General features: G+C 45.4%; 1 protein-coding gene across 1 annotated transcript in view; it reads right to left on the minus strand.

Annotated features, from left to right (window-relative positions):
• The window catches only part of LOC139395935 (insulin receptor-like), a 39,425-nt gene extending 30,364 nt beyond the window's left edge, over positions 1 to 9,061 (minus strand). The window contains exon 1 of the mRNA XM_071143242.1: positions 9,002 to 9,061. The gene's annotated coding sequence lies outside the window, so the exon portion shown is untranslated. The remainder of the gene's footprint in view (positions 1 to 9,001) is intronic.
• Between the last annotated feature and the right edge of the window lie 3,392 nt (positions 9,062 to 12,453).

A 12,453-nucleotide genomic window follows, 5' to 3' on the forward strand; every position in this document is an offset into this window, starting at 1 on the left:
ACTGTATATGTACTAATCAGAATACTATTATGTTACTGTATATGTACTAATCAGAATACTATTATGTTACTGTATATTGTATATGTATATATTGTATATGTATAATATTTAATCAAAGGGTGGATTTGTTAAGGGAATTGTTATCAATGATGACTAATTATGTATACATTTCAATCAGGACTGACTAGTCCAGATGCTATTATGTACTGTACATTATGAATTTTGTCTCTTGCTCCCATTTCCAATTGTATATAATATAGTCAGGAGTTTAGTAACTTTGTACAAATTAATGAACTATCTCCAGATGGCAGGGACGGACTATCTCCAGACTGTCTAGAATGCTGATTTACAAGGACTGACCTTGGCTTTAGGAGAGGAGGGAAGGCTCAAACTATAGGGCCTCTCTACCGGTGTCATGAAAGAGATAGAACATTTAGAAAACGCTGACGTCATTTTCAATGTGTATGTACCCAGTACTCTCTTGAAATAAACGCTGTTACCTGACTTTTAAGAACTGGTCTCGATCTATTTCATGCATAATTAATAAATGTACAACTTATTAATGAAATAGAGAGTGCAAATTTTGGGTTTTGGCTACAATTTAGAATTCCTCTAACATCATGGCTCTCTCTTGTTCCTCAGCAGCAGACATATAATGAGCAATATGTTTGGAAAATCGGATCACAATAAAATCCCAGTACATATAGAGTCGTGAGACACACAGAACCGCAATACACATCGTATCAGCACCTAAGTATCGTGATAATATCATACTGTGAGGTCCCTGGCAATTCCCAGCCCTAAGGTCGGTACAACACAAGTCAGAAAACACACTCTTGGGGTAGACACACAGACTAACACAGTCAGAGAGTTCACATAGTCACCGAGTTCGACTCACAGGAGGTGGGAACCACTTCACAGACATAATCAGACTCTCACTTGCCGGTACACGCACGCACGTACACACACGCGAGCAGAGTTTGCCCAACAGCTACTCTATAACCTCAAGTCACCTCACGATGAATTGAAGGAAGTAGGCAATAATCCTTTCATAAGAGCTACGGTGCCCTCATCTACCCCTCAACCTTCCCAGAGAGAGGGAGAGAGGATGAGGACTACTCTATAACCTAACAATGGAGTTAAGTTCAATCTTTGATAAGAGAGAAGTATACAATGTCGTACGCCCTGATCGAGCCCTTCAACTTTCAAACACAGAGCCAAACCATTCACGATGTGTCAAGGTAGTTTTTATGCTGACTGGTTTGAGAGGTGAGAGAATGATCTGGTCTAGTGAGCACACAAGCGCGCGCACACTCACTATGTTATCCACACACACAGCTCCATCGAGGAAGAGGACATTTGTCTTCCAACCTTTATTGTTGGGTTCAGTGTGCGTTTCTCCTAGGGCCGACTAAAGTAAAACGTCTCTCTCTCTGTCTACAGTCAATCACGGATTACAAAAAGAAAACCAGCCCCGTCACGGACCAGGATGTCTTGCTCCCAGGCAGACTAAATAACTTTTTTGCCCGCTTTGAGGACAATACTGTGCCACTGACACGGCCCACAACTAAAACATGCGGACTCTCCTTCACTGCAGCCGACGTGAGGAAAACATTTAAACGTGTCAACCCTCGCAAGGCTGCAGGCCCAGACGGCATCCCCAGCCGCGCCCTCAGAGCATGCGCAGACCAGCTGGCCGGTGTGTTTAAGTACATATTCAATCAATCCCTATCCCAGTCTGCTGTTCCCACATGCTTCAAGAGGGCCACCATTGTTCCGGTTCCCAAGAAAGCTAAGGTAACTGAGCTAAACGACTACCGCCCCGTAGCACTCACTTCCGTCATCATGAAGTGCTTTGAGAGACTAGTCAAGGACTATATCACCTCCACCCTACCTGACACCCTAGACCCACTCCAATTTGCTTACCGCCCAAATAGGTCCACAGACGATGCAATCTCAACCACACTGCCCTAACACCCATCTGGACGGTTTTTAACCCTGACATTTTGTTGTTGACGTCATTTCCGGTCACGACTTGCAGACTTGTTTTTGAGTTGCTGTGCGTTTTGTTGCCAACCTGTTTTGCTACCTGACAAATTTACGGTTTTTACTTTTTAATTACCGTTTATATTTTAGTTTTTTCTACTCAACTTTTTCACTCCGGACGCTTTATCTGGACACGGTTCGTCAGGACCTCCAACAGCCGAAGCTAAGTAGTAACATTAACATGATGCCTTCTAATTGCAGTCGCTGTACTCGCCTTACGGCGAGGATAGCTGTGCTACAAGCCCAGCTTCAGACGCAATCGCTAGGCAAGGGTAATTTCAGTGTAGGAAAGGATGAAACCGCGTCTGTGCCACCAGTAAGTACAGATAGTAGTATAAATCCCCTGGCACAGTCCCCGCAGCCGGACAACTTTCTCACGGTTTCTGGAAGGAAATGCTGTAGGAACGCTCAACCGGTGTCGCTCATTCAGCCGACAGAAACTTTCAACCGGTTTTCCCCATTAAGCAGCGGGTCGGAGTCAGAGGCCGAGTCTTCTCTGGTCTCTACTCCTCCCGTTACGGGGTCTGAGACGCCGAAGCTTCCCACCATTAGCTCTGACAAATTGAAAACTCTAGTCATTGGCGACTCCATTACCCGCAGTATTAGACTTAAAACGAATCATCCAGCGATCATACACTGTTTACCGGGGGGCAGGGCTACCGACGTTAAGGCAAATCTGAAGATGGTGCTGGCTAAAGCTAAAACTGCCGAGTGTAGAGAGTATAGAGATATTGTTATCCACGTCGGCACCAACGATGTTAGGATGAAACAGTCAGAGATCACCAAGCGCAACATAGCTTCTGCGTGTAAATCAGCTAGAAAGATGTGTCGGCATCGAGTAATTGTCTCTGGCCCCCTCCCAGTTAGGGGGAGTGATGAGCTCTACAGCAGAGTCTCACAACTCAATCGCTGGTTGAAAACTGTTTTCTGCCCCTCCCAAAAGATAGAATTTGTAGATAATTGGCCCTCTTTCTGGGACTCACCCACAAACAGGACCAAGCCTGACCTGCTGAGGAGTGACGGACTCCATCCTAGCTGGAGGGGTCCTCTCATTTTATCTACCAACATAGACAGGGCTCTAACTCCTCTAGCTCCACAATGAAATAGGGTGCAGGCCAGGCAGCAGGCTGTTAGCCAGCCTGCCAGCATAGTGGAGTCTGCCACTAGCACAGTCAGTGTAGTCAGCTCAGCTATCACCATTGAGACCGTGTCTGTGCCTCGACCTAGGTTGGGCAAAACTAAACATGGCGGTGTTCGCCTTAGCAATCTCACTAGGATAAAGACCACCTCCATTCCTGTCATTATTGAAAGAGATCATGATACCTCACATCTCAAAATAGGGCTACTTAATGTTAGATCCCTTACTTCAAAGGCAATTATAGTCAATGAACTAATCACTGATCATAATCTTGATGTGATTGGCCTGACTGAAACATGGCTTAAGCCTGATGAATTTACTGTGTTAAATGAGGCCTCACCTCCTGGCTACACTAGTGACCATATCCCCCGTGCATCCCGCAAAGGCGGAGGTGTTGCTAACATTTACGATAGCAAATTTCAATTTACAAAAAAAAAAATGACGTTTTCGTCTTTTGAGCTTCTAGTCATGAAATCTATGCAGTTCCCTGAATTCCTATCGGACCTTGTAGTCATAGCGGATAATATTCTAATCTTTGGTGACTTTAATATTCACATGGAAAAGTCCACAGACCCACTCCAAAAGGCTTTCGGAGCCATCATCGACTCAGTGGGTTTTGTCCAACATGTCTCTGGACCCACTCACTGTCACAGTCATACGCTGGACCTAGTTTTGTCCCATGGAATAAATGTTGTGGATCTTAATGTTTTTCCTCATAATCCTGGACTATCGGACCACCATTTTATTACGTTTGCAATTGCAACAAATAATCTGCTCAGACCCCAACCAAGGATCATCAAAAGTCGTGCTATAAATTCACAGACAACACAAAGATTCCTTGATGTCCTTCCAGATTCCCTCTGTCTACCCAAGGACACCAGAGGACAAAAATCAGTTAACCACCTAACTGAGGAACTCAACTTAACCTTGCGCAATACCCTAGATGCAGTTGCACCCCTAAAAACTAAAAACATTTCTCATAAGAAACTAGCTCCCTGGTACACAGAAAATACCCGAGCTCTGAAGCAAGCTTCCAGAAAATTGGAACGGAAATGGCGCCACACCAAACTGGAAGTCTTCCGACTAGCTTGGAAAGACAGTACTGTGCAGTACCGAAGAGCCCTTACTGCTGCTCGATCATCCTATTTTTCTAACTTAATTGAGGAAAATAAGAACAATCCAAAATTCCTTTTTGATACTGTCGCAAAGCTAACTAAAAAGCAGCATTCCCCAAGAGAGGATGACTTTCACTTTAGCAGTGATAAATTCATGAACTTCTTTGAGGAAAAGATTATGATTATTAGAAAGCAAATTACGGACTCCTCCTTAAATCTGCGTATTCCTTCAAAGCTCAGTTGTCCTGAGTCTGCACAACTCTGCCAGGACCTAGGATCAAGAGAGACGCTCAAGTGTTTTAGTACTATATCTCTTGACACAATGATGAAAATAATCATGGCCTCTAAACCTTCAAGCTGCATACTGGACCCTATTCCAACTAAACTACTGAAAGAGCTGCTTCCTGTGCTTGGCCCTCCTATGTTGAACATAATAAACGGCTCTCTATCCACCGGATGTGTACCAAACTCACTAAAAGTGGCAGTAATAAAGCCTCTCTTGAAAAAGCCTAACCTTGACCCAGAAAATATAAAAAACTAATCGGCCTATATCGAATCTTCCATTCCTCTCAAAATTTTTAGAAAAGGCTGTTGCGCAACAACTCACTGCCTTCCTGAAGACAAACAATGTATACGAAATGCTTCAGTCTGGTTTTAGACCCCATCATAGCACTGAGACGGCACTTGTGAAGGTGGTAAATTACATTTTAATGGCATCGGACCGAGGCTCTGCATCTGTCCTCGTGCTCCTAGACCTTAGTGCTGCTTTTGATACCATCGATCACCACATTCTTTTGGAGAGATTGGAAACCCAAATTGGTCTACACGGACAAGTTCTGGCCTGGTTTAGATCTTATCTGTCGGAAAGATATCAGTTTGTCTCTGTGAATGGTTTGTCCTCTGACAAATCAACTGTAAATGTCGGTGTTCCTCAAGGTTCCGTTTTAGGACCACTATTGTTTTCACTATATATTTTACCTCTTGGGGATGTCATTCGAAAACATAATGTTAACTTTCACTGCTATGCGGATGACACACAGCTGTACATTTCAATTAAACATGGTGAAGCCCCAAAATTGCCCTTGCTAGAAGAATGTGTTTCAGACATAAGGAAGTGGATGGCTGCAAACTTTCTACTTTTAAACTCGGACAAAACAGAGATGCTTGTTCTAGGTCCCAAGAAACAAAGAGATCTTCTGTTGAATCTGACAATTAATCTTAATGGTTGTACAGTCGTCTCAAATAAAACTGTGAAGGACCTCGGCGTTACTCTGGACCCTGATCTCTCTTTTGAAGAACATATCAAGACCATTTCAAGGACAGCTTTTTTCCATCTACGTAACATTGCAAAAATCAGAAACTTTCTGTCCAAAAATGATGCAGAAAAATTAATCCATGCTTTTGTCACTTCCAGGTTAGACTACTGCAATGCTCTACTTTCCGGCTACCCGGATAAAGCACTAAATAAACTTCAGTTAGTGCTAAATACGGCTGCTATAATCCTGACTAGAACCAAAAAATTTGATCATATTACTCCAGTGCTAGCCTCTCTACACTGGCTTCCTGTCAAAGCAAGGGCTGATTTCAAGGTTTTACTGCTAACCTACAAAGCATTACATGGGCTTGCTCCTACCTATCTCTCTGATTTGGTCCTGCCGTACATACCTACACGTACGCTACGGTCACAAGACGCAGGCCTCCTAATTGTCCCTAGAATTTTTAAGCAAACAGCTGGAGGCAGGGCTTTCTCCTATAGAGCTCCATTTTTATGGAACGGTCTGCCTACCCATGTCAGAGACGCAAACTCGGTCTCAACCTTTAAGTCTCTACTCTCTTCAGTAGGTCATATGATTGAGTGTAGTCTGGCCCAGGAGTGGGAGGGTGAACGGAAAGGCTCTGGAGCAACGAACCGCCCTTGCTGTCTCTGCCTGGCCGGTTCCCCTCTTTCCACTGGGATTCTCTGCCTCTAACCCTATTACAGGGGCTGAGTCACTGGCTTTACTGGGGCTCTCTCATGCCGTCCCTGGAGGGGGTGCGTCACCTGAGTGGGTTGAGTCACTGATGTGGTCATCCTGTCTGGGTTGGCGCCCCCCCCCCCCCCCCCTCCCTTGTCTCAGGATGGTAAGTTGGTGGTTGAAGATATCCCTCTAGTGGTGTGGGGGCTGTGCTTTGGCAAAGTGGGTGGGGTTATATCCTTCCTGTTTGGCCCTGTCCAGGGGTGTCCTCGGATGGGGCCACAGTGTCTCCTGACCCCTCCTGTCTCAGCCTCCAGTATTTATGCTGCAGTAGTTTATGTGTCGGGGGGCTAGGGTCAGTTTGTTATATCTGGAGTACTTCTCCTGTCCTATTCGGTGTCCTGTGTGAATCTAAGTGTGCGTTCTCTAATTCTCTCCTTCTCTCTCTCGGAGGACCTGAGCCCTAGGACCATGCCCCAGGAATACCTGACATGATGACTCCTTGCTGTCCCCAGTCCACCTGACTGTGCTGCTGCTCCAGTTTCAACTATTCTGCCTTATTATTATTCGACCATGCTGGTCATTTATGAACACTTGAACATCTTGACCATGTTTTGTTATAATCTCCACCCGGCACAGCCAGAAGAGGACTGGCCACCCCACATAGCCTGGTTCCTCTCTAGGTTTCTTCCTAGGTTTTGGCCTTTCTAGGGAGTTTTTCCTAGCCACCGTGCTTCTACACCTGCATTGCTTGCTGTTTGGGGTTTTAGGCTGGGTTTCTGTACAGCACTTTGAGATATCAGCTGATGTACGAAGGGCTATATAAATAAATTTGATTTGATTTGATTTGGACAAGAGGAATACCTATGTGAGAATGCTGTTCATCAACTACAGCTTGACATTTAACACCATAGTACCCTCCAAGCTCGTCATCAAGCTCGAGACCCTGGGTCTCGACCCCGCCCTGTGCAACTGGGTACTGGACTTCCTGACGGGCCGCCCCCAGGTGGTGAGGGTAGGCAACAACATCTCCACCCCGCTGATCCTCAACACTGGGGCCCCACAAGGGTGCGTTCTGAGCCCTCTCCTGTACTCCCTGTTCACCCACGACTGCGTGGCCACGCACGCCTCCAACTCAATCATCAAGTTTGCGGACGACACAACAGTGGTAGGCTTGATTACCAACAACGACGAGACGGCCTACAGGGAGGAGGTGAGGGCCCTCGGAGTGTGGTGTCAGGAAAATAACCTCACACTCAACGTCAACAAAACTAAGGAGATGATTGTGGACTTCAGGAAACAGCAGAGGGGACACCCCCCTATCCACATTAATGGAACAGTAGTGGAGAGGGTAGTAAGTTTTAAGTTCCTCGGCATACACATCACAGACAAACTGAATTGGTCCACCCACACAGACAGCATCGTGAAGAAGGCGCAGCAGCGCCTCTTCAACCTCAGGAGGCTGAAGAAATTCGGCTTGTCACCAAAAGCACTCACAAACTTCTACAGATGCACAATCGAGAGCATCCTGTCGGGCTGTATCACCGCCTGGTACGGCAACTGCTCCGCCCACAACCGTAAGGCTCTCCAGAGGGTAGTGAGGTCTGCACAACGCATCACCGGGGGCAAACTACCTGCCCTCCAGGACACCTACACCACCCGATGTTACAGGAAGGCCATAAAGATCATCAAGGACATCAACCACCCGAGCCACTGCCTGTTCACCCCGCTATCATCCAGAAGGCGAGGTCAGTACAGGTGCATCAAAGCTGGGACCGAGAGACTGAAAAACAAAATCAGACACGTACACATTGAGACGACTGCAGACACGCACACATTGAGACGACTGCAGACACGCACACATTGAGACGACTGCAGACACGTACACATTGAGACGAGTGCAGACACGTGCACATTGAGACGAGTGCAGACACGTACACATTGAGACGAGTGCAGACACGCACACATTGAGACGAGTGCAGACACGCACACATTGAGACGACTGCAGACACGCACACATTGAGACGACTGCAGACACGCACACATTGAGACGACTGCAGACACGCACACATTGAGACGACTGCAGACACGCACACATTGAGACGACTGCAGACACGCACACATTGAGACGACTGCAGACACGCACACATTGAGACGACTGCAGACACGCACACATTGAGACGACTGCAGACACGCACACATTGAGACGACTGCAGACACGCACACATTGAGACGACTGCAGACACGCACACATTGAGACGACTGCAGACACGCACACATTGAGACGACTGCAGACACGTACACATTGAGACGACTGCAGACACGTACACATTGAGACGACTGCAGACACGTACACATTGAGACGACTGCAGACACGTACACATTGAGACGACTGCAGACACGTACACATTGAGACGACTGCAGACACGTACACATTGAGACGACTGCAGACACGTACACATTGAGACGACTGCATATGTACAAATTCCTTTCCCATACACCATCTTGTGCAAATGCAAATGTTATGGTTTTCACTTTAGCATTAACAAGGTGATGGAGATTTTAAGGGGTGTATAGAGTAGACTTACCCTTCATTGTTGAGTTGACAATATAATTCATACAAACATAGTACTTAGGCTCACGTGCTTTTGATGGTTGAGTTGATGGTGTTGTATAGTACTGTATTATAGACTTACATAGTGGAGTTGACCGCGGTGTAGAGTTGAATATACAGTAAGTAGACTTACGTGGTGGAGTTGACAGTAGTATATCCTGAGGGGCACTCAGGTACACAGGCTCCGTTGTGGATAACATACTCATGGCAGTCGCTGCTCTTGCTCTGCTTACACTTGTTGTGGAGGTCCTGGCAGAAGGAGAAGGGGACGCAGCGCCAGCCCCTGTAGGTGTAATATCACTGGGGACAGCGGTCCACACAGGCCTCCTGGTATTAGGGAATAGGGATGAGTTGATGGAAAGCATCCACAACAATTCAATATAACACGTTTAAGTGCTATTTTCCTGGACAGACATATGTTTAAATAAAGTTTAAATAAACACGATTCTGTTTGATTCAGCTTTCCCCCCCTCCAGCAATAGATAAGTAAGCGTGTGTCTAGTATGCACGCACGCATCTAACTATATTTCACAGGGCAAACTTAGGTTAATACATCTATCTACAGGTTAATAAAATACATCTCTAGCACCCATCAAGAATTTGAATTCTTGAAGAATGACAAATGTTACTCAAGTGTGTTCAACTCCTCCATACGGCACCTGGTGCTGGAGGTTCTTGCAGGATACACAGCTGCTGCTGTTTTGGGGCTCAGAGCAGCCCCCCAGACATGACTCATGGCAACACTGGTTGTCCTTGGTACAGGCCCGGTACTTACAGCTGGGGGGGCACACTGTGGGAGTGCAGAAGGGGGGGGGGGTTAGTGATTTACATAGAGAGAAAGAGTAATATCCGTTTCACTCGGTTTCAGAATGTTTCCACCTAGGGCTGAGCGATATACTGCAAAAGTATTGGGACAGTGAATGTTGTTGTTGTTGTTTTGGCTCTGTCCTCCAGCACTTTGGACTCTAAATGATACAATGACTATGAGGTTAAAGTGCAGACGCAGCTTTAATTTGAGGGTATCTTCATTCATATTGGGTGAACCGTTTAGAAATTACATCACTTTTTTTTAATCCCTCCATTTTAGGGGACCAAAAGTATTGGGACATATTCACTTGTATGAGTATTAAAGTAGTAAAACGTTTAGATCCATATTCATAGCATGCAATGACTATATCAATTTGTATTTTTTTATCAATTTGTGACTCCACACATTTGTTGGATGCTGTTTGTTTTGGTTATTGTTCTGCTCATTTTGTGCCCAATAGAAATGAATGGTAATTAATGTAGTGTGTCATTTTGGAGTCACTTTTATTGTAAATAAGAATAGAATATGTTTCTAAACACTTTTGCATTGTGGATGTTACCAATGTGGATCTTACCATGAATATACAGAGAAGGTTAACATTTGAGGGGTATGATATTTGCGCATTTAATTTTCTCACTCAGAATTTGATATGAGTGTACAAAACATGCTCTTTCCATGACAGCCTGACTAGGTGAATCCAGGTGAAAGCTATGATACCTTATTGATGTCACTTGTTAAATCCACTTCAAATCAGTGTTGATGAAGGGGAGGAGATGTTAAAGGAGGATTTTTAAGCCTTGAGACATGGATTGTGTATGTGTGCCATTCAGAGGGTGAATGGGCAAGACAAAAGATTGAAGTGCCTTTGAACAGTATGGTAGTAGGTGCCAGGCGCACCGGTTTGAGTGTGTCACCGGTTTTTCACGCTCAACAGTTTCCAGCTTCTAGAAACAAGAATGGTCCACCACCCAGAATACATCAAGCCAACTTGACACAACTATGGGAAGCATTGGAGTCAACATGGGAGTCCCTGTGGAACACTTGAGACTTTGTAGAGCCTGTTCTGTGGACAAAAGGGACTCAACATGAAGAAGTTGTTCCAAATGTTTTGTACACTCAGAACCAGGTTTGCTGTGAAGACACTGAACGCAACTGATGCCTTGGCCCCTTTCTAACAATGTGACCTAGCTATACATACACACACACACACACACACACACACGCACGCACACACACACACGCACACACACACACACGCACACACACACACGCTTCATCTAGTGCCAAGCTGCCAAGAATAAACTGGTTGAGTGCTCACACACATGTACACAGTAAAGTTCAGTGCCATTGCTGAGGTGCAGAGCCAGTTGGCAGAGAGGTAAACACCTTGCTGACTGCCTGTCCACCAGATTAGCTCATCCCATATAGTCCTATCGAGACAGATTAAGATTGACCAGCAGCCTAACGAGGGGCTCAGGTCAGGCCACAAGGACTGTTGGAGTCTGTGTGCACGAATAACAGACTGAACAAGCAAACTGCGCACACACACACTTACACACCTAAAGATATAGCTCTACGAAAAAGCAGAGCAAAACAGTCACTTATTTTTCTCATTTCTGAGTGATAAAATCTTTTACCAGCACAAGTGCACGCTTTATCTGTGTAAAAGTAGGGTCAGATAATAGAACTGTATCAAATGTGTCCTCTGTTCAAATCCAGACAGATTTAGATACACACATTTCTGAATGAGGAGCTTACATCGACAATAAAATCATCTTGACGTATTTTCTCTGAATTTTGGGTGTTCCCTCTGTCCCCCCCTTTCCTCTCCAGTCTCTCAACTCAGCTGCAACATAGACGACCCCTCCCATCCAAATAAAAATCCACACACACACTGCCGCTCCCTCTAACAGACTGCAGGCCTACACACAGCAAACAGACTCCTGATCCAGTAAAGGGAGTAGACTCAACTCTGTAGTAGAAGCAGAAGCAGAAGTCGCAGATCCACCCTCAGCTTTAACCAATGTGTTGTCTGGTTGGGGAAGCTAGCCATTCAAATGACCTCTCAGACACTTCACTTTGATGCGAGCATACAAAAACTGACCCACTCCATCTCTTGTCAGTGTGGCAGTGAGGAATTGTCATGAGGAGAGACACAGGCTGTGTCCAAAATAAATGACACCCTATTCCCTGTATAATGCAATACTTTTGGCCAGAGCCCTATGGGCCCAATAGTGCACTATATAGTGAATGGGGTGCCATTTCGGACAAGCCACTGCTTATAACTATCGAAGATGTGTTAAATAAAGGAACCAGAACCAAAATATAAATGCATCAGTTTCCAAAAATGTACTAAGTGTGGAATGTCCACTTCAATGGCTGTGTGAAGTTGCTGGATATTGTTGGAAACTGGAACACGCTGTCATACACGTCAGAGCATCCCAAACATGCTCAATGAGTGACATGTCTGGTGAGGATGAAGGCCATGGAAGAACTGGGACATTTTCAGCTTTTAGGAATTGTGTACAGATCCTTGCGACATGGGGCCGTGCATTATCATGCTGAAACATTGCGGTGGATTAATGGAATGAGTCTTGTCATGGAATCTCTGTGCATTCAAATTGCCATCCCTAAAATGCAATTGTGTTCGTTGTCTATAGCTTACGCCTGCCCATACCCTAAACCCACCACCACTATGTGGCACTGCTCTCAACATTGACATCAGCAAACCACTCGCCCCACAAAGCCTTATACTTGGTCTGTGGTTGTGAGGCCGG

This window comes from Oncorhynchus clarkii, unplaced genomic scaffold (genome assembly GCF_045791955.1).
Source record: "Oncorhynchus clarkii lewisi isolate Uvic-CL-2024 unplaced genomic scaffold, UVic_Ocla_1.0 unplaced_contig_4023_pilon_pilon, whole genome shotgun sequence".
In the NCBI taxonomy this organism is placed as follows: domain Eukaryota; kingdom Metazoa; phylum Chordata; class Actinopteri; order Salmoniformes; family Salmonidae; genus Oncorhynchus; species Oncorhynchus clarkii.